The sequence below is a fragment of the Mirounga angustirostris genome, unplaced genomic scaffold (assembly GCF_029215605.1).
Source record: "Mirounga angustirostris isolate CCGP_5_RB_7025 unplaced genomic scaffold, mMirAng1.0.hap1 SCAF_6, whole genome shotgun sequence".
Taxonomy (NCBI): Eukaryota; Metazoa; Chordata; class Mammalia; order Carnivora; family Phocidae; genus Mirounga; species Mirounga angustirostris.
The window spans coordinates 57,892,982-57,898,636 of NW_026991714.1; the positions used below are offsets into that span (position 1 = coordinate 57,892,982).

Consider the following 5,655-nt stretch of genomic DNA (forward strand, 5'->3'; position numbering starts at 1 on the left):
CAGGGTGAGTGGGAGAGGGAGAAGCAGGCTTCCCGCTGAGCAAGGATCCCGATGCGGGGCTTGATCCCAGGACCCTGGGATCATGACCTGAGCCGAAGGCAGATGCTTAACGACTGAGCCACCCAGGCGCCCTATAACCACCACTCTTTTAGCCAGCTTTTTCCTGGTTCTCTTCAGGATGTTCAGTGATGTTCAGCCACCATGCCGTGAGCCTAAGCAGCTATTTGCAGAGGCCATATGCAGGCATTCTAGCCAACAGTTCCAGCTGAGGTCCCAGCTGACAGCCAGAGCAACCACCAGACACATGATTAACAAGTCTTCAGATGATTCAGCACCCAGCCTTTGGTTCTTCTCAGCTGAGGTCCCAGATATTGCGGAGCAGAGACCAGCCATCTCTGTTCTGCGCATTTTGAATTCCTGTCCAACAGAAGCCATAAGCGTTATAAATGGTGCTTGTCTCGATGCCACTAGGCTAGAGGTGGTTAGTTATGCCGCAATAGTAACCAGAACAACTGGGGATGAGCCAGATGTAGAAAATAGGAGCAAATGTCAACCTTTTTGAAAAAACACTCTCACAACTCAAACCAATCAAAAGCACAAATACACATGTAAGAATTTTATCATAAACACAAGTCAGCAGACTCAATAAGCTAGAGAATTCGTCCCCAGGAACCCAAGGTAACAATACAACAATCAGGAAGAGCACATAAAGTAAGTATCTTTAAAATTTTTTTAAATAACAAGCCATTGTAAAAATTAGGAATAGATTTTGCTGCTGCAAATAACACAAAACCAAAAATAACTGACTTAAACAAGATAGATTTTTTTTTTTCTTATGTAGACAAAGCCCAGAAGAAAGAGGTTCTGGGACCGGTATGAGGGTTCAAAGAGGTTGGTGAACTCAGAATCCTTCCAGCTTGTTCTTCCATCCTCAAATCGTGGCCCGGGTCCTCTCTGCCATCACCACCAACTTCAGAAAGAGGGGAAACAGAGGCGAGAATGATTGCTACACCACACCTTCCATACCTGTGATTCTCTCCTCACTCTGTGCTCTCTTATGTCTCTTGGCTGCCAAACACCTGCCAAGTTTTATGCAGTCATCAATAATCTCTTCCCCTCAACCTGATGTCCTCTCAGGAACTCATTTAATTACTAGCTAAATAATAGGTAATTTCTATTGCCTACAGCATTGTAAGCAACAGAAAATTGACTTAGATATTCACCACAGATAATATTTACATAATAAAAGAGAGGTTTTGTCTTAACCCAAAAGAAACACAAATTAGAAAAAAAAAAAAAACTGGAGTAGGTCAGGCTCCAGAAGATACATACTTTGGGGGTCCTTTTTCTTTGGCTTTCAAATCCTATCACATACTGTAATCGATTCCATTCACGGGCGATGCTAAACCAATGTTTTCTCATCTGAAAAGAGAATGGACTACAAAAATGCATTCTAAAACCCTTGTAACAAAACAATCTTGCAACAACCAGAAATGTGCAAGGGTTGAATTTACTATGCTGCGTTGGGATGTGGTTGTGATTCGGGGGGACGGAGAGAGTAAGCATCTTCGAAAAGAAGATAGACACTCTCTCTGCTAGTGATCCAGAGAGAAGGTGGGAAGCCACAGAAGAAAAATGCTTGCTTTCTTCTGGGCATGTCTTGGTTTGGATATCAAAGAATTTAATTATCTACTGAGGGTATTTCAACTAATGAATGAAAAGATAATCTTCCAGGATGGAGGGTTAGGTGGGAGCTAGACAGGGCACTAAAGACACAGTGTTCAGACTCAAAAGGGTCCCTCCCTTTGCATTCCACTTAGATGAAGGTCAAGAACAGGTTAAACTAATATACACACTGAAAGTGGTCACAAGAGTGTTTATCTTGGGGGTGAGCTTTCTGGGATGCTGGAAATGTTCTCTATCTTGATCTTGTTGGGGGTTTTATAAGTAGATACATCTGTAAACATTCATCAAGCCATACACTTAATATTTGTTTACTTACTGAATGTTACATCTCAATACAAATAAAAAATCTTTAAAATAGACTCCAATAAATGGAAGGTGATTGAATTCTACCAAGTTTTCTAGATGTATGTAACCTGTCATGTTTCGTTTCCCTCTATAAGCACTGAGCCTTCAGAAAAAAAGACGTTACAGCTTGGTTTGAGTATCACTGCGGAATGGTCACGTGTCCACACCGGGGCCAGCCCCAGAGCCCAGTGCAACAGAGGCTGTGGTGATTTGAAAGATTCATCGGGAATCTAAAAGCTGCAAAATCTAATTGCCCCGCCTCACAGAACATTCTCCCTCCATTGCCAACCGACGAGGATCTGGGTTCGCTTCTGCTAATGGGAACAGGGGTTTCCCTTGCAGCCCCTTCTGTATACTTTGGTACTCATGATCCAAGACCCTAACAGCAGCCTAAGAACCAAGATGTGTGTGGTATTACCAGGCAGACAAGCTGAGCAGTGGGACAATGAGCGTGTCCCCACTAGGACCCAGCCAAGCATGGGGATAGTCTCCACGAGTCAATCAGAGAGAGATGTTTGTCCAACTAGACCGTGACTTGTGCTTAGCACGGAATCTAGCCAGTATGTTGGATCCTCCAATGGGAAAATCTTTACCTAAAGGGATCATCTCAGTCCCTTTTCTAGGCTAGACTAGTCACGTGTGCTAACAAAGCTGTCTACTTGCCACAGCTTTTAACCATTTGCCTTAATAGGTGTTTCCAATTCCATTTTGTTCACAATAAATGTCAAGTTTCAGCTCCATTTCCTCCATTTTGAAGGCATTTTTGGTGCATTTCCACAGGCCTAACATAGCCTGTAACATAGTGAAACTTGGACTTAATGAGCCTTCTGTGTGTTTGACATGTTCGGCTGCTTGTTCTTCCTGTAGTTAATGGGACACCAGTAGTGAGTGTCAGAAACCCCCAAACCAACCAACACAGCAGGATGGAATGTGAGCATGGTGGCCCCCCACTAAAGACCTACAGGGTGGGAGGAAGGCAGACAGTTCCCCCAAGAGTGTGGGAAGGGGGGTGTGGGATTCTTGTCCCAGAAGTTTGGGGTGCTGGGCAGACAGAGATGTCTCTATAACAAGGATAGAAAAGATCTGCTATCTCCAGGCAACAGAAACTCTTCCCTTAGGCTTTTTTCGGCACCGTGTATCCCCACCCAGACCTCTGTTCCACGAGGCCCGTGTTCGCTCTATCAACCTGTCCAGGAGCCACCAAGGGGTTCAGTGAGGTGGGAAAGGGTAAAGAAAATAAAAGGGAGAGGTTGAAACAAGTTATCAGTGGAATGCTTCAGTTGCTCTTCTCCAACTTTGACATGCAGTTTATAAAACCGAATTTATATTCTCCAAAATTGTGATATTTTAACTTGCTGATATTCATCCAAATCTATTCCAGTCTTGGGGGAAAGTGGCAAATACCTACTAGGCTTCAAATATCTTTTATTGAGGGTTTTTTCTTTCCAGTATTTATGTGACATTTTTATTTCCTTCTTTATGAACTCTACTCGTCATGCTCATAACAAAAAGATGATGATGGTGGGTTTTTTCTTACATATTCATAGATAGATTTTATATATTAAGGAAAATACCCACTATATTAGGAAAGGCAAATATTTTCCCAGTTGTTAATGGTTGCTTTATATTTTAACTTTTTTTTTTTTTAAAGATTTTATTTATTTATTTGAGAGAGAGAGTGAGAGAGAGAAAGAGCACAAGAGGGGGGAGCGGGAGAGGGAGAAGCAGACTCCCTGCTGAGCAGGGAGCCCGATGCGGGACTCGATCCCGGGACTCCAGGATCATGACCTGAGCCAAAGGCAGTCGCTTAACCAACTGAGCCACCCAGGCGCCCTATATTTTAACTTTTTATTGATGTTCAATATATAGAAAAAAGTTTACAAATCTTACTGTGCAGATAAATAAGTTTTCACAAACTGAACATACATGTAAAACCAATATATAGGTCAAGAAATGTAACTGAAGAGGAATCACAAGAGAATCCCTTTTTATTCACCTTCCTGTCTCTACTCAGTTCCAAAAATAACCATTACTCTGTTTTCTAATATTATAGAATGGTATGTAAGTTTTAAAAATTTATGAAATTTAAATCAAACAGTATGTAATTTTTGTATCTTGTCTCTTATGTTTGTGGTACTACATTTGCAATATTGTTTATAATATTATGTTTTTAAACTTCCTCCATTCTATTTTGTGTAGCAAGTGATCAATCATTATTACGTATAATATTGCATTATTTAAATTATACCATGTTTATTTACCCATTTTGTTCTTTTTTTATTTAAATTCAATTAATTAACCTTAACCATAGATTTTTCACTCTCCTCCTATTACGTCCTTCTTCCCAGCCCTAGGAGGTGCCCACTGAGTGTCAGGAAGCACCTGGAAGCACCTGGCCTAGGTACGGTGGGCTGAGGTGTTTGGTGACAAGGCTCTGACTTACCTGGAGCAGCGAGGGCTGGTGAGGTCACGCAGACCAAACAAAGGCCCCACAAGGGGAGACACCTCCACAGACCAGGCTTTGCTAAAAGAATTGTATTAACTCTTTATTCCAATGGGATTTTTTTAAAGAGTTATGTATTTATTTGAGAGAGAGAGAATGCAGGGGGAAGGGGCAGAGGGAGAGGGAGAGAATCTCCAGCAGACTCTTCGCTGAGCTTAGGGCCCGACGTGGGGCTCAGTCTCACGACCCTGAGATCACAACCTGAGCAGAAACCAAGAGTCAGACCCTCAAATGACTGAGCCACCCAGGCGCCCCTATTCCAGTGGGATTTAGGTTTCTCTTAAATTCAGTGTGACAGGCCTAAATCTCTGAAGTGCCATCACTGTTGTTTTATAATGAGCTGGGTGAAGAGGGTGCCTGGGCAAGGAAGGGGTATTAAAGGCTCTAAAGTTTGTCTGGTACATCAGAGACTCTGCCATTCATTAAAATGACTTAAGCAACCAAGGGTTGTTCTCCCAATCAGAAATTAGACTATCTGGAGAAACCTCCAGAAAGCATATCGCTCTGGTTGCACGGCTGACACCACGCAAACGGAGACCCTCTATGCAGAGCCAGGCATCGTGTCACCTGTTCAAAAATCAAGGCAGGGTCCAGGCTGATGAGACACAATCACCCAAAACTCAGCTAACATTTATGCTGTCGCTGTACAGAGGACCCAATCCCCCGAGCAAGATGGATTAGAAAAGAAGAAGGTTATCAGCTTCTTTCTGCCCTCTGACCTGGGCCAAGTTTCCCGTCCGCTCCAGGCTGGGGGAAGGGGGGCAGAAAGGGCAAGACCAGAGACAGGTTCATGGACCTAATTCTGCTTGCTGAGCTCCGGCTGCATGACCGACGGCTTTGGTGACCAGGGCAGAGCCTGGGCCAGGCCTGCTGGGCAGCTGGAGGCTGCCGTAGCCTAAACTTCTAACGGAATGAGAAATGGCCACTTTTTAAAACTTACCAAAATAGCATCTTGCAGAGATGCTAATATATTAATATCTTAATGGCCTCTTACACTGTCACAGGGGAACTAGGGGACCAAAAACACTCCTGCCTCAGGGACGTGCTGAGCAGGCAGCTTTTCAAAGAGCAGCCGTGTTGGTACTTGGGGCCTCAGTCACTCATACATCAATTAGGGACCT

General features: G+C 43.4%; 1 long non-coding RNA gene across 1 annotated transcript; it reads left to right on the plus strand.

Moving 5' to 3' along the window:
• Nucleotides 1-248: 248 nt before the first annotated feature.
• Nucleotides 249-4,764, plus strand: LOC123846267 (uncharacterized). Its single transcript, XR_006791239.3, has 3 exons — nt 249-711; nt 842-891; nt 2,127-4,764. It is a non-coding gene; the product is annotated as an uncharacterized LOC123846267 (long non-coding RNA).
• Nucleotides 4,765-5,655: the final 891 nt, after the last annotated feature.